The sequence below is a fragment of the Pseudorca crassidens genome, chromosome 13 (genome assembly GCF_039906515.1).
Source record: "Pseudorca crassidens isolate mPseCra1 chromosome 13, mPseCra1.hap1, whole genome shotgun sequence".
Taxonomy (NCBI): domain Eukaryota; kingdom Metazoa; phylum Chordata; class Mammalia; order Artiodactyla; family Delphinidae; genus Pseudorca; species Pseudorca crassidens.
Genome location: NC_090308.1, coordinates 45,386,227 through 45,411,165, shown reverse-complemented (window position 1 = coordinate 45,411,165; position 24,939 = coordinate 45,386,227). Strand labels below are relative to the sequence as shown.

General features: G+C 38.6%; 1 long non-coding RNA gene across 1 annotated transcript in view; it reads right to left on the bottom strand.

Annotated features, from left to right (window-relative positions):
• Positions 1-375: 375 nt before the first annotated feature.
• Positions 376-24,939, bottom strand: part of LOC137204998 (uncharacterized) — a 79,003-nt gene continuing 54,439 nt past the window's right edge. The window contains exon 4 of the long non-coding RNA XR_010933949.1: positions 376-649. This is a non-coding gene — a long non-coding RNA (uncharacterized lncRNA). The remainder of the gene's footprint in view (positions 650-24,939) is intronic.

Here is a 24,939-nt window from a genome sequence, read left to right as displayed (position 1 = left end):
GTGAGCCCTGGGGAGAAATGCCTTAATTCAAAGCATCATTATTGCTATTTCTTATCGCCCAATAGTCTCCAAAGTAATCATAGCTTTCTTTTTTGTTTGTTTTTGTTTTTTTTTTTTTTTGCGGTACGCGGGCCTCTCATTGTTGTGGCCTCTCCCGTTGCGGAGCACAGGCTCCAGACGCGCAGGCTCAGCGGCCATGGCTCAAGGGCCCAGCCGCTCCGCGGCATGTGGGATCTTCCCGGACCGGGGCACGAACCCGTGTCCCCTGCATTGGCAGGCGGACTCTCAACCACTGCGCCACCAGGGAAGGCCCTCATAGCTTTCTTTTACTAATATCCCATGCCATCGCTGGCCTGGTAACCTAATTGTCAAAAGGTGGATATCCCATTGCAGGTTTTGAAGGTTTCTGTTCTTCCCAACTTTGCTTTTAATTCACATGACATCCAATTTGCTTACTTGATTTTGCCAAACGTCATTTTGCACAAGCAGCCTCCACTAAGATGCAACAGGAGCTGAAGTGACCATTCAGATCCTTAAACGTGATGTAGATGAGTTGGGGATGTAATCTCTCCATCTCAGAGGGTACCATCTAATGAGACAGGGGTGGCCATTTCCTTTTCTGATTTACTCTTCTGTTCCTCTCCTTGACCTGGAAAGAACAAGGTAATACCGCTTAACCATGTATTGTATTCAAACCACGCCAACCACCAAGCATTGTTTCAAAACTTGCCTAGGCTGAGCCAGAGCATGTGGCCCATGCCATCAGACTCTAACTCCCCTAAAATAGCTCTCTGTTATTTTATATGAAGAGTGATGTGTAACAATCAAACTTGAAATTCTATTTTCTAATTATCTTTTATTGTGGTAAAATACCCATAATTATTTTTCACATGCAGTTTTCTGGGATTAAGGTGTATAATGTTGTCAGATTTTCTTTTTTTTTTTTACTGAGGTTAAAAACATGTAACGTTAGATGATTTATCATCTGAACCCTTTTTAAGCGTACAGTTCAGTGGCATTAAGTACATTCATATTGTTGTGCAATCATCACCGCTCTCCATCTCCAGAACTTTTTTCATCTTCCCAAACTGAAACTTTGTACCCATTAAACAACAACTCTCCATTTCCCTCTCAGCCTAACCCTGGGTCACCACCATCCTACTTTCTGTCTCTATGAATTTGGCTACTCTATAAAGGTATCTTCTATAAATTAAGCTATACAATATTGACTGGCTCACTTCACTTAGCATAGTGTTCTCAAAGTCCAGCCAAGCCATAGCATGTGTCAGAATGTCCTTCCTTTTTAAGACTGAGTGATATTTCACTGTATGGATATATCACATTTTGTTTATCCATTCATCCATCAACAGACCTGGCGGCTTCTACATCTTGACTATTATGAATAGTGCTTCTATGAACGTGGGGGTGCAAATACCTCCTCCTTGCTTTCAGTCCTCTTGGGTGTATGCCCAGAAGTGGAATTGTTGGATTATATATTAACTCTATTTTAATTTTTTTACATCTTTATTGGATTATAATTGCTTTACAATGTTGTGTTAGTTTCTGCTGTACAGCAAAATGAATCAGTTATACATATATCCCCTCCCTCTTGAGCCTCCCTGCCACCCTCCCCATCACACCTCTCTAGGTCATCACAAAGCACCGAGCTGATCTCCCTGTGCTACACAGCAGCTTCCCACTAGCTACATCTATTAATTCTTTTTAAAATTTTTTTAGGAACTGCCATACTGATGTCCATAGTGGCTGCACCATTTTACATTCTCACCAACGGTGCACAAAGGTTCCAATTTCTCCACATCTTCACCAACACCTGTTATTTTCTATTTTTTTTTAATAGCCATCCTAATGGGTACGCTGAAATTCTATTTTTTATAAGAGAGTAGGAGATGGAGGGGCCAAGATGAAACAGGTTACAGGGCGTTCTCATATATTTGTATGAGATTTCTATTGGACAGAGTGATGAGGACTAAAACAGAACGGCTAAGAGCCGTCTCAGAGGATTGCACTTCTTGGTTACCCTTGCTCTAACTGGAGAGGAAGTGTATAAAAATGCCTACAAAGGGCTTCCCTGGTGGCGCAGTGGTTGAGAGTCCGCCTGCCGATGCAGGGGACACGGGTTCGTGCCCCGGTCCGGGAAGATCCCACGTGCCGCGGAGCGGCTGGGTCCGTGAGCAATGGCCGCTGAACCTGCGCGTCCGGAGCCTGTGCTCCGCAACGGGAGAGGCCACAACAGTGAGAGGCCCGCGTACCGCAAAAAAAAAAAATTAAAAAGTCAGCAAGAGAAAACTGAGCCTGGGAAGAGAAGAATGTCAGAAAGAATTTAATGCAAAGTACTCCCTACTTGTACCACGCATCTGGCATACAAATGTTCCACATGACCTGAGATGCATTTTAGTGTCTCACCATTTTGCAGTTTCACCATAAAATTTCCAGATTATCGACAGAAGCAGATAAGTCACTGAAGGAAGAGTAGGAAGGGTTTTCTCAGGAACTGAGCAATAGAATGGGGAAAACATGTATGGCTAACCCCGGTCAAAGGTAGAAATGAAAAGAATGAGATGGGAAGTTAAGCCTCGAGAAACTCTCTTGCTTCTGCTCTTCCCGCCAGCAGCCCATGACCATCACCAACAGAACAAAACATCAGTTCTTTGTTCTACTGCTCACTTCCCTTTCTAAATTGCTGATGTCCTTGTTCTGCTGCCCCCGGGGACCTGATACTGGCCTGCTACTTTCCAATGCCCGCAGCCCCCTTCTGAGGGATTTCACCCATCCTCCACTCTCTCTCCTCGTTAGGCATTCAAAAAATATGTATTGGATGCCTGCAAACCATGGAAGTCAAACTATAATTTTTAATTTTAATTTTTAATTTTCTTTTTTTTTTCAAAAATTTTGTTCAAAGCAAAATTAGTATCCTCCACAGTGGTGAGCCCAGGACAGGGAAATGGGAACGGTCTGCCCCAGGTGCAAGCAAGTCATCATGGTCTGTAGAGAAATTTTAAACTTTTAAATAATATTAAGAATTTTTCAGTAATAAACTAAAAGAAATGACAAGCTCAAAGGCACACTGCTTTTTATTTTCCCTGTGCTCTGCCAACTCTAAACAATGTCAATGATAAAATACTCCTCCCCCTTAAAGTATCTTTCGTTGGTCCACGTTCTAAGCAATTGCTGTGGTTACTGCTGAGTTTTAATAATACGTATGTAATCTTCATATATATAAAAACATATTATTCTTAAATAAACATCGTATTCTGGAACCTCCATTTGTATACCCAGAGACTCAGCTGTCCACATTCACTTAGAGAGTAAGTTCAAAATGGTTTGGAATCCTTTGAGCTTACCTAGAGGGCAGTTAGCATCTCCAATTCCTAGGGTACTACAGCTTCAAGTGTTTAAAACAATAGATTCAAAACAAACAATGATTGTAAAGACAAAGAAGGCACACTTGAGTCGCTTCAATACCGCCTCTGGAAGCAATGGAATAAATGGCAGTATAAAGTATTTTCCTTTTTCCCAAGAAATCATTAATGTATTATATTTTAATTTATATATATATATATAAATCTAAAATATTTTTATTCTGTAACATTTATTTTTAATTAATTTATTTGCATGATTATCTGTTACATTTAATAAAACTATATTGTCTATATTTCTTTTCTGGCTGTTATTACTCATTTCATTGCACAATTATTACTGAAATACATTTTTCATATAAGGGTATTGAAAATGATTGGCGCTGGGTGTCAAAAATACTAGATTCATGGCTGCTCTCACTACTTTTTTTTCTAATTAGTACATAATTCATTGGATTCAATTATCCAACAAATTGCCTGATATCTGCCAGGCACGGGCTTAGCCATGGACATACAGAGACCAATAAAGGACACAACAAGCCTCAAGGTTGGTGTCTCTGGGATACGGCATATTGGAAATCCCAGTTTATGGCTAGAGTATGAAGCCGAACTGAACATACTAATGCAAGTCTAACTTACTGGAGAAGTTCTAGACAATCCAAGACGAGACTGATCAGGTTGCTTATTTCATTCATTTTCCCATAAATGAGAGACCTGACGTATGACCAAAAGAAGGGGCCTAATATTATTTACACCTACTTAAAAGAATATTTATGAACTTTTTCTTATCCAGTTCTGTGACTATGTTTAAGAATCACCCACTATCATTATGCCTCCTTAGGCCATGTCAATAAGCACATGATAAACAAAGCAGACTTATGCACGTCAAACATAAATGGACCTAGTTCCCTTTAATTATTTTGAGTATTCCTATCAAAAGGAGCATCCTGCAACCTTCTATGAAGAACCGTATAGGTGGTCCAAGGGGTAACAGAATGAAATGGAGCAAAAAATAAAAAAAGTTTAGGTTAAAAATCAGGTAAAAAATATACCTACAGCAAGTCCCATTATTCTGTGGAATAACCTCCCAGGGGAACCTGTAATGGCCCCATCATTCGTGTACGTCATTCTAAACAAGGATGGAAAAAATATTTGAAGATATTCTGTAAGGAAAGCAGCCTGTATTGGAAAAGGAAAAAGAAAATGACCTAATTTTCCATCTGTAATTTTCATGATTCTGCCTTGAATGGTCTCTTCACACATAATATCTGACAATTTGGATATAAGAGACTAAAAAACACAGAAATGATCTTTGGCCAACCCTTTAAGGCAAGAGTTTAAAAACTCTTAAATGGAAACATTCTTGACAATAAAAATCAGACTTAAAATTATGATAAGGCACGCATACTTATTTCATATACATTTACATACTTATTCAGCGTGTGTGGCTTATTTTAAGATCCAAATTCAAATGTGTTACAATGTGCTAGTCACTGCTGCAGCATCTCTGTCACTGCAGCTGATGCTGTTACTGACACTTCCTGTTAAGAGTCAAATCCCATTTTTTAGGCTGAGACAGGAAATACCACTCAGCACTGGAATACATATGAAAATCAGGACACTTTCAAAGATGTAATGCAGGAAATCAACCCAAGAGAATATTCAAATAGTCACAATGTGCCTAACATTTTCTTCCTCTTTTAAATGTTGAAGCAAAGCTTCCTGTGACTCAAAAGCGACATCAATGGACTCTCAAAATGGCAAGTCCCACGTACGTATTATTCCTTCTCTTCACACTTAATTTTCCTGGCTTGAGGTGAGGTTTCTAGGGCTTTAAAGATGGCCTGTAGAGCACATCTATGTATTTACATTTAAAATTCCGTCTTCATGGAGTAGACAGAAAGTAAAACCAGCCATTAACATCAACAATTTGCTCCTTTGAGTTCCTACGGCATGTGGGGAAACTAAGACACCAAGAGATAAGAAACCTGTTTGCAGTTCTTGAGAGGATTACAAGTTAGATGGGGAGAGGCGATGTAATCTAATAACATAAATAATAATACAATGTTACCTGTGTTTCCTTACCTGTAAAATGTAGGTAACAGTGCTTACCTGGTGGTAAGGGATTAGAAGGAATGATTATGGCAAAGCACTCAGCACAGAGTTTGGCACCCATAAATGCTGTATCACAGGTTATTGACCTTACAGGAGAATTGTCAGATAAGCAAATTTTTAAAATAAAGGTGAGTTAGGGAGAAGCAGAGGTCAGGGAGAAGTGAGGCTGTCTGTGGCAACTCAGGAATGTTTCTTGGACAAAGCAGGACTTAAACTGGGCTTTGAAAAATGAAGAAGACCAAACAAAAGGCAAAAAAAGTCCCCATTCACTTCCGAAAATGGCAATTGGCAGGACTACCGGAGGTGATGACACATTCTTTCAAACTCCCTTCTTGAGTGAACCTATGGCTCTATTTCCTGGATCTTTTAAACCTGTTTTTCCAGGTAAGTACAAACATCTGAGCATTAGTTTATTTACAATTTAGTCCTCATTCAGTTTTGTTCCATTTCGAACTCCTCTGTAGCACAACCTAAGCGCATTCACCAGCCAGTGTTTCCTGAAAGACATCTAGGAGACAATACCAGAAGACGCTTGGAGAACAGTAGGGAATGGGGTTTCAGAGTGGACTTTCGCTACCTTTTCAACGGAAGTCAAAGCAAACCAGGTGATTCCTTCCTAGTCGGTATGGACCAGTGAGAGCCCCACACCCTCTGAGTCAGTGGGAAATGGTTTCTTAACTCACTTTTGGGAAATGCTGCCAGTGATTCAGCACTACAGGCTGGCTCCCTGGGATATCATAAGGCATATTTCCCTCACAGCCTCCCCACCCCCTCGGTGAGAGGCAAGTTTCCCAGGGTCCAGTGTTACCCGTAAGCACTGCTGCTACAATAGGAAAGCGTGTCAGAGGGTCAAGGGCAGTCTTTCCTTTACGAACATGATTGAGACTCTAGAAGGCTCTTTGAGTAGATACTGCATAATTTATCATCCAAACTGGGAACTTTCTGAGAATAAAATGTGGCACGACTACTAACTGTACTGTAACAGCAGATGTAAAAGGGAAACGTCCCAGGAAAATTGTTTGTACGATCACCCTATCTCAGGGTCTTGAGTCCTTGCATGCTAGAGATACTGCATTGATTGTCTTTGCCCTAGAAGCCTCAGATTAGTAGGGAAAATAAGCACATACACGGGCGTTTATAAAGCATTGTACAAGTCAGGGAACCAGGAAACTTCCTGAGGCGGCTTTTAAGAGTGAGAGAAGACTTCCGGGGAGAGGGGCTGAACTACCTCCATCTTCATCAGACAGTGAGGAATAGGACCCAAATTCCAGGCTGAAATGTCATTGAAAAACAAAAATATCTAATATTTATCAACCTCTTACTGTGTATTAGCCCCCTTATAAAATACTCATTTAACCCAGACTGCTAGTACCTCCATTTTACCTCCAAGGAGAAACAGTTTTAAAACGTTGAAAGAATCATGGGCTTCCCTGGTGGCGCAGTGGTTGAGAGTCCGCCTGCCGATGCAGGGGACACGGGTCCGTGCCCCGGTCCAGGAGGATCCCACGTGCCGCGGAGCGGCTGGGCCCGTGAGCCATGGCCGCTGAGCCTGTGCGTCTGGAGCCTGTGCTCCGCAACGGGAGAGGCCACAGCTGTGAAAGGCTCGCGTACCGCAAAAAAAAAGAAAGAAAGAAAGAATCTATGTCCCTTCCCTTGAATCTTGCTACGATCAATAGAGTACAGTGGAAGTGACACTATGTGACTTCTAAGGCCAAGCAGCTTCCACCTGGATTGCTGAAACAAACATGTTGGATCCCTGAGCTGCCAGTAAAATGTCCAGCTACCAGCAGAAACCATTCTTCAGCCATCAGCCCAGGCACCAGTCATGTGAGGAGTCATCTTAGAAATGGATCCTCCAGACCCAGCGTACAACTGTCCCCACTGGCCCTTTCCTGAATCTGGATCCACAAAAGCTGGCTTTAAAATGGTTATTGTTTTATATCACTAAGTTTTGGGTGGTTAGTTTCATAGCAATAGTAACTGGGTCAAAAAAACAAAACACAAGCTTAATCAGGCAATGAAAGAGGATTCAATTCCAGAAAGCTTGGTATCAAAAAGCACTCTTTTAATGACTTTTGTATCCATACAAACACCTGTGGTAGCTGACATAGGAAGTTCAGAAAAGAAAGTGATTAGAGATGGATTTGGAGAGAAAACAAGAATCTATCAAGTTATAGATTTCCTTATAAACCACGTTAATGAGTCTGGAGCAATAAGGAAGCCATTGAGAAATTTTAAAGTAGTAGAATATTGTACTCAGCTTTGTGTTTTAAAAGGATCACTCTGATGTTTATGTGGAAGATCTTCAAGGGAACCAGATCTGTGGCATTTAGGAGCCTGTTAAAGCAATTCAAGCAAGAAATAAGCCAACAGCAGTGGCAGAACAGATGAGGGGGAAGGGGGATAAAATGAAGAAACAGTAGCTAGACTGAGGACAATTGTTGAACGTTATTCTCTAATTCCACAAAATATTCTATAATCATTCTACTACCAAACCTGGAGGTGGAGAGAAACTGAAAGACAGGTAAAATGATTAGGAAATACTTCTAGAGATGCACTGTACTGAATGATCAGGGCCACAATTGCCCCATAAACTGAAAAGTATAGATGCTTTCATTTTCCTTCCCTCCCCTTGCAGATGGTGGAGGAGGAACAAAGCATGATGGGAAGGTTAGTTATAGACAATCACTTTGAGAAAATGTAACTATATTGTCAATAATGAGAGCCAGGTTCCTCACTGTCAAAGGAAGTGAAAGAAAAGAGAAAGCTAGAAATAACCCTGAGATTATGAACTGGAATTGGAAATATTAGAGTGAACTTGTAGTTTTAGATAATAGATGATAAATATAGATTTGTGTATATAAATATATATACATACATATATATGTATCTGTATGTATATACATATAGAAGTTCAGCTCTGTTTTCCAAGGGAGTCTAGAAGCAATGACACTCCAGTAGCAATGAGCAGTCTGAGAGCAGATTTTGGTTTCCAATAACATTTTCCACTAAAAGGAACCAGGACTCCTTAGATAAACAATTGATTCCAGCACTTGGGTGGGGAAGATACAATATGGACTTGGATTATCTTTTTGTCATAGAACGTAAGGAAGTGTTCAAAGAATGATATAAAGATTGTCAAAAAGACTTGGGAGCAAGTTTACAAAGGTTCCAACTGGACAGTTCTGGAAAACTGAGCATCAGAGTAATGATAGTAACAGATCACAATGCATTGAATGAAATAGGAATCCATAAATCTATACTGATATGAAAAATAACTATTAAATGAAGAAATAAATGAAGGAGAAGGGAAAAAAATCTATCCAACTCTAGAATGCCAACTGATAAATAATGGAAATAGAAAATCGCCATTTGACAGTCATATAATAGTCATTAATTCAGGCAGGAATTAGGAACAGATGCTAAGGCTGGTGAGTGGAGGCTTAATGAGTTTGAAGCCTTTGGCATAGCCTTGAACTATCTCAACATAAAATCTTTATCAATTAAAAAAAGGGGGAAATGGTGATTTTTAAGGTGGAGAAAGCTGGCAACTTGACCGAGTGCTAAAGGTTGGCATCACCAGGAGTGGGATAGATGCTCATCCTGAGCTTCCATTGTGCGATCAACTTGGGAAGAGCACAGCATCATTTCTGAGGCCTTCCTGCCAGGAAGGAATGATCTGAGTCTGGTCATAAGAAAACCTCATAAAGGCCCAGGTTGAGGGATATCCTATCAAATGAAGTGTCTGTACTCTTCAATCTGTCAAGGTCATGAATCACAGGGAAAGACTAAGGAAATGCTCCAGATTCAAGAAAAGTAAAGAGTGGTCAAAATTACCACAATGCATGATTCTGGCTCATAAAGGAAAAAGACTGCAAAAGCTGTCAAAATTTGAATGGGGTCTGTGGATTGAAAGGCAGCATCGTATCAATTTTCTAATTTGGAGGATTATTTGGGATTAAGAGGAGAGTATCTTTGTTTCTGAGAAATGTACACTGGAGTTTTAAGCATCGTGTCTACATGAGATATGGAAGTTTTTTGAACTGTTCATGCAACTTTTCTATAAGTTTGAAATAGTCATTTTTTTAAAAAATCTTAAAGTTTTTAAAAAACTGAGGGGGGAGAAATTTGCAACACAGATGGAAAAAATAAAGTATAAGTGCTCAGAGGTTCCTTCATAACAGGAGCTAAAATAAAAGGGTTTTAATTCATTATTTTAAAAAAATTAAGTACCATTCCATATGAAAATTACCAAGTACAGATGATAAAATGCTTAGTAGTTTTGATTCACAAATATCACTGGCATTTGAATAAGTAAAAAAAAAAAGTAAGGTTATGCTTTTCAAGCTGTCTTTCTGAGAATTTCTGGAAGGTGATTCAACCGTTCTATAAATACTGAGCTCAAATTTCATTATAAAAATATGCTTTCAAATAAATTTTAAAATAAATAAAATACAATAAAAATACATTCAATAACATATAAGAATTATAATTTAAAAGAAAATCTATACACTGAAATACGTTCTATACCAAATAAGAAACCATCAGTATGTTCACTTGACCCACTTTCTCTTGCCACTTCTATGTAGATATTTGAATTTACTGCAAATGTGTCATTTATTAATAATTAATAAATGTGCCTGAATTTTTTCTTTTAATTTTGGAAAGATTCTGGCTGTATAGCTAAAAGTGTAAATTCAGATACTAATCCCTAACAGTATGAACTATAACTTTTCTTGAGTCAATTTTATTTTTCAAATAAAGAAAAAAATTGGATGGTAAAACTGATATAAACCTGCCACAATCTTTCCTAACTTTTTTTTAATCTTTCCTGTTCATTTTGAATACCAATATTCATAGGAACAGTCTCTTAACATGACTGACTATAATCAGCAAATAGTACAAATTGACCTTACAGCTGAGCATATTACTAGGATACTGTTTTCATCTAGTTTAAATGTTAATTTTTTTCCAACAGATGTCTAAGGAAGAGAGTTCTGCTTTCTTTAAAAAAAAAAAAGTTGAAAACAACAGTGTAAGATATTGTTTTAAAATATGTTGTGGGACAAGATACATTTCCTCTTTCATTTTGTTAGGTGATCAATAACAACAAAATATAAAGTCAGGTCATCCTGGAAAAGTGGGCTCCTATCTTTTAAATGGCATACTTTGCCTGATGATCTGGAAAAGGGTGGAGTTAATGACTGATAATGAAACACAACTGTATGTCATTTGATGTCTTTAGCTCCTTTGTAATACAAAAACCTGCATTGTTTGTATCAAAGTCAACTGATTAGCTGTAAATAGAGTCTTTCAACATCTGAGAATCATGTGCTCAATTAATTGGTTTCTCCAACACCTGAAGATATAATATAGCAAAAGAAAAAAGCAAAGACCAAGAAAAAGTATTTTGTCAGGGATTTGGACCCACCAAGCCCTCCCAGAGCTTTAGAGCATTGGTTTTCTACCAGGGCAATTTTGCATCCTGCCCCTTCCCGATATTTGACAATGTCGAAAACACTTTATTGTCAGCACACAGGGGATGCTATTGGTATCTAGCAGGTAGAGGCCAAAAATGCTGCTAAACACCTTACAATGCACAGGGCATCCCCTCCCCAACCCCCAGCAAAGAACTATCCAGCTCAAAATAGCAACAGTGCTGAGGTGGAGATATCCTGACCTATAGCACATATTACTCTCTTACACAAGAGTCAAGGGTAAATTTTTAGACTGTTCTACATTCACACCTGAGCTTCTAAATGCCTTTTCTTCACTCTTCCCTGTTTCTTTCTTTTCTTTTCTTTTTTTTTTTTTGGTCATACCACACGGCATGTGGGATCTTAGTTCCCCGACCAGGGATTGAACCCATGCCCCCTGCAGTAGAAGTGCAGAGTCTTCACCACTGGACCGCCAGGGAAGTCCCTTCTCTGTTTCTTCATAGCTCTCCAGTGATGGATTGATCTTTCAACTTCACTTCCTGGTTACCTCAGAAATGGGATTTATTATACTATTGTTGCTGGAAGGGGGACCCCCTTCCAGGGCCTGAGAGTGAGCTCTTGTCTAACACTCGGAAATGAGTTGTCTGAGGAGACACACATACTGACAAAGCAAAAGACTTTATTGGGACAGGGTGCTAGAGTGGAGAGCCGCTGGGTAAGGGAACCCAGGAGAAATGCTCTGCCGTGTGGCTTGCAGTCTCAGGTTTTAGGGAGATGGGGTTAGCTTTCTGGGTTGTCTCTGGCCAATCATCTTGATTGTGACCATATTTGGTCTGACTCAGGGTCTTTCCTGGTGGTGGGAGCGTCTCTCAGCCAAGATGGATTCCAGCATGAGGGTTTCTGGGAGGTTGGCAGGACATATTATGGGCTGGCATCTCCTCCCTCTTATAGGCCCCTCCCAAAGTATCCTGGCAACACTGTGTTCCTTATTGGGACCTCCTGTTGTGAACAACTCATGCAAGCAGTTCTTATATTGCCTAGCCAAGGTAGGCAGTTTTGGTGAGAGACTCCCCGCTGAGAGACTTCACACTCAAGACACTTCCCGGGAATTGGGGCAGAGGTCTTTTTCTTCAGTAAGTACTTCCAGTAGGAGTGGGTTCTGTCCTATCTAGTAGAGTAAAAGTCTCTCTCCACCTGATCTAAATGGACGTATTCTGTATCTAAACCAGCTTCCACCCACATAGAAACAACATCTTAGTCTGTCAGACATAAACTTTGTAAGAGTGTCAGACATAAATTTTGTAAGACATAAACTTTGTAAGCAGCTGAAACAGGCAGTGGCCAAACAGGAGACCTAACAGGATGGCCACCTCCAGATCCAGGGAAGGGAGAGAATGCAGAAACAAGGGAAGAGCAGTCAAAGGCAAAATTTGGGGTGAGGGCTGCAAGGTGTGTGACTTTCTTCTGATTGGTTGGTGGTGAGGTAACAGGGCAGTGCTCCAGCTATCTTGGGCTCAGCCAGAAGTTACCAGCCTCCATGGCTGTGGGGGGGCCTTAGCTCCGCGGAAGAGCTCAAAGATATTGTCATGTATGTTCCTTGAGGAGGAACCAGGACCCTGCCCCAAGTCTACACTATTGTTTATTGACTGCTCGTCCCTTGTTTCTGCATTCTCTCCCTTCCCTGATTAGCAACTGTTTGAATCTGCCCTTTGGAACTCAGGGAGGGTCAAGGAGGCTAAAAGAAGCCGATTTCCTACAAACAAGAAATAGGGTGCACAGAAAGGATTTGTACCTAGGAGTCCCACAGGGTCCTGCTCGGTTTCAATTATACCTCCTTAGGTGGAGTGGTTGGCTTACTGGTGTCCAGATCCTATGACAGAAGTATTTAAGAATCCTGAATAGAAAATTGAAGGTCATCAACCTGTATTTAATTTTGTGGAAAAAAGCATGTAAGTAACTTAAATTTAAAAAAATATAAAATTATAAAAAGACTATCAATGCTGTGCAAAATCAATGCTTTAATAAAGGACTCCGCTTACACTATTAAAAATACTTTAGTATAATTAAGATTTTTTTGATGTCATACAGACCCAGGTTTGAATTCCAGCTCTCCAACTTATTAATCAGCTTGGATAAATTATTTAGCTACCATTTCCTCATCTGTATTATGAAGATAATAGTGACTTTTTCCTAAGGTTTTGGTAAAAGTACAGGTATATATGAAAAGTATTTAGCATAATGATTAGTATGTAGTAAATGCACAAAAGTGATATATCATTAACTGAAATTATTAAAGAGAAGTGCAAATATTCTTGTGCACCTTTTTTAAAAAAAATTTAATTTTGGTAGAAACCAAGACAGCTTATTCGTCTCTTGAAGAGATTACTGTTGACCTTGAGCAAGTTATGTAATCTCTCTAACCTGCGGTTATCTTATGTTTAAAATGGGAAAGGAGTACTAGAATGTTGTGAGAATTAAATAAGTTACGAAAGAAATTCTAGCATAATGCCTGCCCCAAACACAGTTTGCTTTAAAATCATTGTGAATGCAATTTATCACACTTAGTGAAACATTATTTACGTTTAACTCTTTGAGGTATAAATATTTACCCATTTTTTTTAAAACATGAATAGATGAATGTTACTTGGAGTTGTCCTTGTTTTTCTAAGGGAAGAGTAGAGCAGAAGAATAGGCCTGTGATTTGAGAAGTGCTGGAGGATGGCTCTGAGTAGGGTGATCCAGAGCTTAATCTACTTTCCCTGCTGAGGTCATCTGTACAATAAAGAAAGCATCTGCTTGTTTGTAAAGTGATCAGATTGAAAGTACCAGGCATTGTTTGTTGAAATATTTCTTTTCACTTGTAGATCTCCAATCTCTGCCTTTATATGCAGCCTGACAAGTGAAGTGGAATGCCAACAGCCTTCTCTCAACAAACTAAGAGGCGATAGAGCAGAGAAGAAAAGGAATGTAGTTAAGAGAAAGGGTCCAGGACTTCACACAGATGACACCCACTTAGGAAAAAACAAACAACCTTTAGCCTTAGCAGAGGCACGACAAGCCTGAGGGCTTCTCACAGTGAGAAACTGGGATCTATCCCAGGCTGGATCCAATTAATATAACAAATTAATCCTGATCGGTTCACTCATCTTACCTAGAAACATACAAAAGTCAATTGCTTAGAGGGCTTACCTAGCTAATTGTTCACAGGTCATTAAATAATTATCCAAGAGTAGCAAGTACATCAAAACCACATCTAATGTGTGTAGATGTGCAATAATTTTTAAAAAACAGTAACCAGCAAGATTGTTATATTATCTATACTTCCTTAGTTAATTGCCACTGCTTCCCACAAACTATTCCCCCAACCCTGCTACTGGCACTAGGAAACAGCTAGCTGTCTCTTTCACCTACGAAATTCTCATAACCATTGCTTCCCTTTACCCAGGTCTATTCTTTTGGCCTTTGCTCTCCCTTTCCCTACTGTAAGCAAGCGAAGAGATTCAGTAGAGCACAGAGCACTGAAAAGAATCCACAAATGCTGTGTGACCTTAAACACATCACAAAATTCTCATCTGAAAAATGAGTATAATTCCTACCTCATAAGGTTTGAGAATTAAGCGAGTTAATTCATGTAAAGTGTTTAGAATAGCACAAGATAGGTGCTGTTTCAATTGGGGGATCACATGTCCCAGTTTGCCTGGGCTGGTCCAATTTATGACTGTTGCCTCAGCTTCCCAATTAGTTTGGCATTTGTCATTCTCAGGGGGTCCTGCTTTGGATGACAATTCATGTGTTCAACCTGTGTGGAAGTGGTAAAGCTGCTATTATTATTGTTATTAGTAAACTGTAAACTTTTTTTAGTAGTTTAGTGAAGTTGATTACAAATGCACATATATGTTGAGATATTAATATGTGTTGAGATATTCCAGAATCATTATTATAAATGATTATAATAAAAAGAGTATGATAAAAATAAAATAAAATGAGTATAATTAAAAGAACTAATTCTTTCACACTTACTTGCTGTATGATTTGATGGAAGTTACCTCACCTTTCACAAACTCAAATCCTCTTCAGTAAAGCCAGATAATAATAGTCTCTGAATGGTTTTAAGAATCCAATGACATAATATATATGAAAATACTTTGTCAATTATAGTACTTGATATAAATGAAACATAATTCTTGGACTAAAAGTTGACATAAAGTATCATGTTTCCATAAATGCCATATTTAGAAGCTGGCTTAATATTTCCTCAAGCCTTCTATGTACCTAGTAGTACAGATATACTACTGGATTTATAATATTAGTTTAAAAACAAACCATGAAGAAATCAGATGACCTGTTTGCTCAACCATGCACTAGAAACTCTAGAACTTAGTTCTTCCTACTTCTTGACTTGCTTTGGGCACTTGAAGAGGCACAATAGAATCAGTAGTTAAGTGCACGGTTTCAAGTCTTTGGTTTGCCATTAATGAGCTGAATAGGATTAAGCAAATTCCTTAATGAATCTAGGTCTCAGTGGGGATAACATTATTACCAATTTTAACAAAATTATGAGAGATAAGTAAGATCATGATTATAAAAGTCTTAGCACAGTGACTTTGCTGTGCCTGATACATGGTAAATCTGAATAAATGTTAGCTATTGTATGTAATTTTTTTTCTTTTTTTAATTTAATTGTTATTTTATACTGGAGTTTAGTTGATTTACAATATTGTGTTAGTTTCAGGTGTGCATCAAAGTGATTCAGTTTATTGTATGTAATTTTAGCATACTACTGCATGTAAGTAGTTCTTAGCAAAGCAATGAGGTCAGTTCAATCTCTCTATTTTAGATTGCATTTTATCATTGTGGAGTGGGAAGTGGTCAACAAGCAGATGACTTAGTTCCTGACCCTAAGAAAATTCTAAATTGTATCTTAAAGTTGGCAGGAGGGCAGCTGTTAACTGAGGTCAACAAACGTTTATTAAATAATTGCTATATGCAAAACACTCTGTTAGGAACAGTGGAATACAAGAAAATGAGTGAAAGGTCAACGAAAATTATAATACTGAGGTCTTATGGAGACAGGCCCGTGGATGGTGACCTTTTGGATTGGCCCTGAAGGTTGGGACAGGCAGGGGGGAAGGCAAAAACAGTCTAGGAGGGGTTGAGGAAAGAAATAAGGATTTATTTCCACACATTCAGCTGACTGTTGGAGTAAAAGTGCATACATGAGCTATGGGTGTGAAACTTAAAAACAAGACAATAGATTTTTAAAGTCTCTGTATCAACCCTCCTCACGATAATCTAAAAAATAGTAACTATTCACTCACTAAATTTACTGTATCATGTTTAGCTGTACTGGGTGTTTTAGAGGTCAAAGGCATTTGGACCATACTGAACCTTTGAAAACCGTTTCAAGTAGGATGACCCAGCTTTTTATATTATGTTTTATTTATATAAGCCCATATTATAATCATGATACCTAATTGCCCTTTGCTCTTACAGTGACAGAACAGAGGATGTCTTGGAGTGTCTTCCAGCTTTAAGATTTGGGCTCTCCACTTTTCAGAATGTCAGAGATCTTTGGGGAGTAACGAACAAAAGAAGGTTGCAGGTGTAGAAAATACAGGTATAGGAAGGGGAAAAACTAGCGTTCATTATCTTCCAGTTTATACGGGTTGAAACCTGCTGAGCAAATAATATTTACTCTAAAAGGTACTTTGGAATAGAGAGAACTAGAGCAACGTCAGTCGTACTACTGCTTCTTCCAGCAACTCTGTAATGTGTAGGAATACAGTTGGCCCCCGATCTTGGAGTTCCATATCCACGGATTCTGCATTTGATTGAATCTGGAAATGCTGAATCTGCGGATGCAGAATCGGAGGACCCACGGGGCCAACTGCATTACACCATTTTAGTTAAGGGACTTGAGCGTCTGTGGATTTTGGTATCCACGGGAGTTCACGAAACCAATCACACACACACACCCCACACATACCTATATACACACTACAGTCTGTGACCCTTTTCTCTCACTTTCAGTGGGCTGCACACTCAAATGTGGTGCGCACTGACTGCCATCGTCTTTTCTTCCACTCTATTATGTTTCCCTTTACTCAAAGGGAAAGCTAGAGACATCCCTCCCTGACTAAATGGCCTCTATATCCAGCAAAACATATAACTACTGTAAGGAGAGAATAAAGATCCCAGTGTGTCTCTATTTCTGTATTTACTTTTTTTCTAAAATCTGAACTATACACTCTGTGAGCATAGACATTCCAACATCAGAGTTAGGTTCTTTAATTCTGTACCACTCTATTACTCCCCAAGGAATTCAAATTTAACGTAGTTTGCAGCTTAAAAGTGGCATAAAATAAAATTCCAGAAAATGTCATGGCAACACATCAGACATTTAATGTCAGGTCCCCTTATGTTCATTGCGTTGCAAAAGGCAACCACCAATCATGCAATTTTGGAATGATATTTTACTTCATAATTAAAAACCAGGTTCCTTGTATTTGGTATTTGTAGAGCATATGTGCAAGGCAATTGCTCCTTGGGAAGGAAAGATGGTATGCTTGAACTCTGAAAGAACTCTGCCTGCAATGCTGTTGTAAATAAGCTGTTCTCCTTCGTTAGCATCCTGCACCTAACTTCACACTTAGAGTGCTGTCGCAGAGTCACCAAAGAGTAGGCAAGCGTGAGCCCATCGTTCAAAACCTGGGGTAAATTTTGTTAGACAGTTTCTTTGTTCAATATGACAAATATTACCTTCGTTTAATTATAATACTGAGAACTTCATCTGATATGATCTCAGCCTTTGTTTTTCAATCCTAAACTGACATTATTGGACTCTTTGAATATAATTTGAATAACAATGTACCAATTGATCTGATGCTGAGAAAAAGAAGATATCTGAAACACCGCTGAAAATATACCACCTTGTTTATGGTCTCTTGCTTCTCCTTTAGCTATAGAGCTCCAAAAATGAGAGGCATACATTTTAATAAAATCTCTTCACTCGAAGTCCATTCATCTTGGTGAACTCCTGTATGCTGATATTGTGGGCGTCCCTTATTCTGATACAATACAGCTTTCAATGTGCCTAAATAAATAAGAGTACTACAAACATTTAAGTATTGCTTCACAATTTATTTTCAACCAGTGGAATAAATGCCTTATCTTATGAAGTAAGGTCCGATAAATTAAGGTACAATCATCAATGGAGCCATCTTAGCAAAGGAAATACTTTAATTGGGGTATTAATAAAACTTCAACTATGTAGAGACCAAATTTTTTTCCTATTACTAAATCTTTTCCTCTGTAAGTGACAAATCCTTTTGATATTTGAACTTTTTTTATATAAAGATTAAAAAAATGTTTTTATTATTTATTTATTTTTGGCTGCATTGGGTCTTTGTTGCTGTGCACAGGCTTTCTCCAGTTGTGGAGAGTGGGGGCCACTCTTCGTTGCGGTGCGCGGGCTTCTCATTGCGGTGGCTTCTCTTGTTGCATAGCATGGGCTCTAGGCGCGCAGGCTTCAGTAGTTGTGGCACGTGGGCTCAGTAGTTGTGGCTCTCAGGCCCAGTAGTTGTGGTGCACGGGCTTAGTTGCTCTGTGGCATGTGGGCTCTTCCTGGACCGGGGCTCAAACCCATGTCCCGTGCATTGGCAGGTGGATTCTTAACCACTGAGCCACCAGGGAAGCCCTGAACAACTTTAAATGGAAATCATTCTTAACTGTATTATGCAATTTTCTACCACCATAAACAGGGCATATTGATCACAATAAATTTTTTTTTCAAAATGACTCAGGGCCACTTTGAGCCTCAATTATTATATCACACTCTAATATAAAAATGACCTCAAGACCTAAAGAACGCTTTTTTCTGTTATTAAATGATTCCAGGCAACTGTTTTTAACTTACGGTAGCATTTTATCCGTTTTGGTTCCCTCCTAGCCACTGAGTTTTTAAATTTTCCTTCTGAGTCTGGTCATCGTGCATAGGAGGAGTAAAATGTCCCCTTCTTTTTATGACTTCCACTCTGCTTTGGACTTAGGAACTACATCAACAAAGTTGTTGGAACTATATACAAAGCGTGAGTACACAGACATCAGCTGAGGACTCAGGGACCTGTCTGTCAATAAAGCTCTGAGCTTTCGTGTGTGGACTTTGTAACATTTGTATTGTTTATTCAGAGGTCTTTATATAGCTCAAGTCCTCGACTATTATATTAGGTAGGAGAGCTGCTGGTTCACTGAGCTCTCCATCAAAAGGGTATCACTCTGCTAGAACTGACTCAAGCTTCATATAAGGCAGATAATTTATTATTGACTCCTAGGAAAGAGCTTTAACAAGAGGTAGTCAGTTGTTTCTTAACTATAACAATATTTGAAGTAGTAAACAAAACAAAGTCAGGAAAAACCCCAAATGAGAGGTGATTTTTAAAAAATTCACTCTTGGTTGGTAATATACTAAATTCTAAACATGTGATTTAGTAGAGGATGGAATTTAAAATAACAGGCCTACCTATTTTATAGCCTATCCATGGTGTTGCAGTAAGAGAAGTGTAAGATCCTACTTATTGTCCCACAGCACAGAGTCTAAATGTGATGTTTTAGCAAAACTATAGTATCGGGCTGGAATCTTATTCAAATTTGTACAGTGTAATATTAAGAATCCAGCACTGTAAAAATACAATGCTAGATTTCAAATGGCTAACCACTAGGGGGGTAATTAAAATTGGGGGAAGAGGAGTGAAGAATGACTCTCATTTTATATTTTATATTTATATATAGTTTAATTTTTTAAAACAATATATGTGTGTGAATATATGTGTATATGTCATTGTTTTTAGTTAAAATTCTTTTGATTACAAATAAAAATCACAAAAACTCCCACTTAATTCCATTTCAAACAAATAAAATTTCACTTTATTCTGTGGAATGACTCAAATACAATCAGGATTTCTGCTGCTTATTTACTCCTTAAATTTATTCAGGTTGGGTGTTGTATTAGTTTGCTAGGGCTGCTGAACAAAGTACCACAAACTGGGTAGCTTAAACAACAGGAATTTATTGTCTCCTGGTTCTGGAGGCTAGAAATCCAAAATCAAGATGCTGGCAGGGTTGGCTCCTTCTGAGGGCTGTGAGGGAACGCTCTGTTACAGGTCTTGCTCCGTGGCCTGTCGATGGTCTTTTTCATGTTCACGTGGTGTTCTCTTTGTATGTGTGTCTGTCTTCAAAATTCCCCCTTTTGTAGGAACACCAGTTATATTGGATTAACGCCCACCCTAATGACCTTGAACTTGATTACCTCTGTAAAAACTCTATCTCCACATAAAGTCATATCCTGAGGCGCTAGTGGTTAGGACTTCAACAGACAAACTTTGGTGGCACTCAGTTCAACCTATACCGGGTGTCAAAAATCTATAGCCATCACAGGGCACTGGTCAATCAGACCATTTTCTGAAGCATTATTGGGCTCACTCCCTCCCCAGCCACACTGCGACACCTCCTCTGTCCTTCCTCAGGTTCTGCTCTCAACTCCAGCAAAGGTGGAAGCAGACACAGATCACCTCTGCCATCAAGCAAGTCTTGTGACAATTCCATTTTCATAGTCTTTTCATTTTCAGGGAAGTAATTCAAAGGGTAACTGGAAAATATCTTTCTATAAAGACAGAAATTTTCCTGAAAGTTGAGAGTCCTGCCTACACACTTCCTACACAGACAAAATTGGCATTTGTTTTTTTCCTTAGGGAAAACATTATTGCTTGAAAACTCATTTTAGTACTGGCACAACAGTATATTAAACCATGTTAAAACCAAAAAATATTCAGCACATGCAGATACTGAGGCTGGGATTCTCATTTTACCTAGTTCTGAGTGAATATTTTTATGACGAAAGCATATATCTTAGGGTAACATCCATTTATATGTTCCTGATTCCTATTTTCTTAAGTTCTTATTCTAAAAGATCCCAAATTTCCCACATTTCTTATTTTAAAAGAAATTTCAAAGATAATTGTCTTTATATAATCATAAAGAGGATCTTTAGCAATTAGCCATTGTAAACCTTCAACTCCCAGATCAGGAAACTGAACCCAAAGGGTACTGTTTGGTGATGTCGAGTTAATCACCAGTAGAAAAAGGTCATCCTTAGATGGAAGATCCCCATGCTCTATGCATGCTTTCATAATATTTACAATAAGAAGGAGACCTTATAGAATCTTTACAAAAGTAATTAATTTGTGGGACAAAAAAAATACTATAGCATATATACCTAAAATCCAGAATGTATTTGTTAGTTTTAAATAAGTCCTGGTGTAAGAGGAAGGTGGAGTTTACTGCCAATAAGTGCACGTTTGTATACTGAGCTTGTACATGAAAATATTATAGAAGATTACCAAAGGATATATAGAACATAAAATATTGATATAGTCAATGTTGATACAGACCACATAAATCAACTTAAAGAGATAGCTCCTATTTTTTTTTTTTTTTTTTAGCAGTACGCGGACCTCTCACTGTTGTGGCCTCTCCCATTGCGGAGCACAAGCTCCGGATGCACAGGATCAGCGGCCATGGCTCACGGGCCCAGCCACTCTGCGGCATGTGGGATCCTCCCAGACCGGGGCACGAACCCGTGTCCCCTGCATCGGCAGGCAGACTCTCAACCACTGCGCCACCAAGGAAGCCCCAGCTCCTATTTTTAATTCAATGTTTTTATCAGCTTTCTATATAGACAGTATATTTTAAATGTTTTTTGAAAGTATCTACTCATTTTGACATTCTGTTCTTCAATCTGTAAAACATATTCTTCTTCCTGTCAAACCTGTCATCCACACCAAATCTGGAATGGGATGCCTGGCTAAATTTCCTTTGTTATGGATATCACAAAACCAGGCAGATAATATTTTTCCAGACATTTGGGATCTTTCTTGTTGAGTGAATTAGCACTGATAATGGTAAAAACAAATAAACAAACAAAAAACAGCACATATAGTATATACATGATCATTTGATCATGACTACATTTATAATTAATTTGGGAGCAGTTAGTTTAAATTCCATGACACGCTTATTTTGAAACTTCTAATTTTTTCAGAATTTCAGGAAAGGGTTCTAGTAATTCCTAAATAGATTATGCTTTTAGCTGTTGAAACTCATTTCAGAAGTAGCAATACCTAGACCGAAACAAAATGGAACATTAAGTCAGTGATTTCCTGAAGTTAGAGGAACAAGATCTTCTAAATAATGAAAACCTCAGAGGGACTCAAATGAAATCCCTTTTTGTTTCAAACTTAGTGGTTGATAATTTTTCTAATTTTTTTAATAGATTCCATACTTTAATAAACAGAGTAAAAATTGCTTTAATGATTTTTTATGATTGAAAATGTTACAGTGCGTTAGAGTCATCGATGACAATTACAATTAAATGGTTGTGCAGATTTGACGGGAAAGTACAACATACTGATGTTAATCTATGTTGACCCCAAGAAATACCCTGTAATTATTCTGTTGCCTTTTAAGCTCTTTGAAGTGAGTTGTTTTTTCTTGTTTGTATTTTAGAGCTACTCATAGACCCTTAGCAGAAGTATGGTGTAGTCACATTCTTTTCTCAGCTGGACCACCATGCATCCTGCCAATCTGTGATTTGTCTTTCTTCTTCTTATAGAGAAATCCTAAGAAAGCAAATGATGTTTCCTTACAATTTCACTTTACTGAATTCCAGTTAATTAAGCGTTTCTAAATCCAAATCAAGATAATAGACACATAAAATAAAAGGTTTCTTTCTTGGTTCACCCAGTTGAATCCTATTGTAAAATTACCTATACTTATTATTCAAGTCCTTTATATAAAAATTAGGATAGCTCATTCCCTTAAGTCCTGAATATTTCCCTCATGTTTTTCCTTTGGTTATTAATAGTTTAAAGAATAATTGTATTTTTTTCAGATATTAGAAATAATCTTTTATGTATTTTGACATCTAAGAAAGTCTAAGTTTATAGGAGGTCAAAAGAGTATTAAAGGAAAGAGTGCTTGAAATAAACAAGCTGTCAGAACAGTTTCATCCTGTAGAGATCTATAATCTAACCAGTTTTATTGCAATGGACTTTCATATACAGACATACATACGTATATGCATATACATATGTACATACATATATACATGCCTTGATTTAATGGGATTAGTCCTGAGCACAGTCTAAAAAAACAATGATATTACTCAAACTGTGCCCATAAAACACTTCAGAATAGCAGTAGAGGAATCACCATGCTAAGTGAGAGGTTACTAGCATATTGTGACAGAGTACCCTGACTTACTGACAATACTACTTAGCTACAATTGGAAGAAAATGTCACTTAAAAGATAAATATGTAAAGTAAATGACCCCTGGTTTCATTCCCCTGACACAGAGAGGACAGAGCTTGCCTTTATCGCTCCTGTTGATGGTAGGCTCCACTGACTGCAATTAGAGGATGCAGGGACCCTGCTGGAAGAAATGCACACACTAGTCTGGTAGTGCTTGCAGGACGCAAGATGACTCCCAGGAGGGCAGGCACTGTGGTTCCACCAGCCACACATTGGTAGTGCCAACCACCCCAGGGCCAGGAATGCGTTCTCAGGCTTTGTCCTGAGCTTGGTCATCAAGCAGAAAGGTTTCCATGCTCCTGTCATTCACTGTTTTCTCTCTAGTCCTGCTCCACTTGTGTTCGGCCTCACAGGTTTTCAAATACTAAAAGATTTCAATAATAAACATAGGGGCTTCCTTGGTGGTGCAGTGGTTAAGAATCCGCCTGCCAATGCAGGGGACACAGGTTCGAGCCCTGGTCTGGGAAGATCCCACATGCCGCGGAGGAACAACTAAACCCATGTGCCGCAACTACTGAGCCTGCGCTCTAGAGCCCGCGAGCCACAACTACTGAAGCCCACGTGCCTAGAGCCTGTGCTCCACAACAAGAGAAGCCAACACAATGAGATGCCCGCGCACCGCAGCAAAGAGTAGGCCCCATTCGCTGCAACTGGAGAAAGCCCACGCACAGGAATGAAGACCCAACATAGCCAAAAATAAATAAATAAAATATTTAAAAAATAATAATAAATAAAATGATAAATGTATTTCAGATACAAAAAGATTTCAGTCCTCTCCCAAATCAAATATTACCCAATGTCATAAACAGTCTTGATGAAAATTCTCAGCCACAGAAAATTCAGAGTTTAATTGAGGCCCTGGAAGGGTTAACATTTTCTAAAAAGCTTTTTTCCCCAATGGGGTAAAATAATATCTTCTCCGCTTAGTTTCAAAGAAACATTATTTGAGGCAGGCTCAAACATTACTTTTGTTACTTATATTCATGACTTTTCACTGGCCCAACTTTTCATTTCAAACATGTGCCAAGAACACCGTGATATGCTCTCTGGTGAGGTATTTGGCATATTCCGTGACTTTGCTCAATCGGATTCTTCTGCCTCTGTGTTCCCCAAACCCATCCCTGTCTGCTAGCCATAACATTACTTGCCACATCAAATCTTCTCTTAGAGCTATCTGTTTACATATTATTCTCCCCTACAAGATTGACAACTCCTTAAGATAGAAACACTCTTTCTTATCCTTGTACCTTCTAAGTCTTATACTCAGTAGACTCACAATGAACCAGAAGACCGCTTTCAAACTTGTACATTTTGTTATGTGACATCTTGCCCTGCTTACCTTCAGGGATGCTGTGGAGATCATGTGAGATACAGATGTGAAAGTATTTTGAAAATGGGAAGAAAACCTCAATCCAAAAGCAAGACACAATATTAATCTATAGCTAATAAACACTGCAAGCTGCTTTCTTTGAACAGTGTTTAATTTTTAAGGATGATTTCTTAAGTCAGTTATTATAGCTCTGTATTGATATCTTAAATATATTAATCAATATGGAAAACAGCATGAATGTTTCTAAAAACCTTTCTAAAAAACTGTATGTGTCATGGAAGAAAGACACAGAATTGATGTAGAATATTGCTTGCT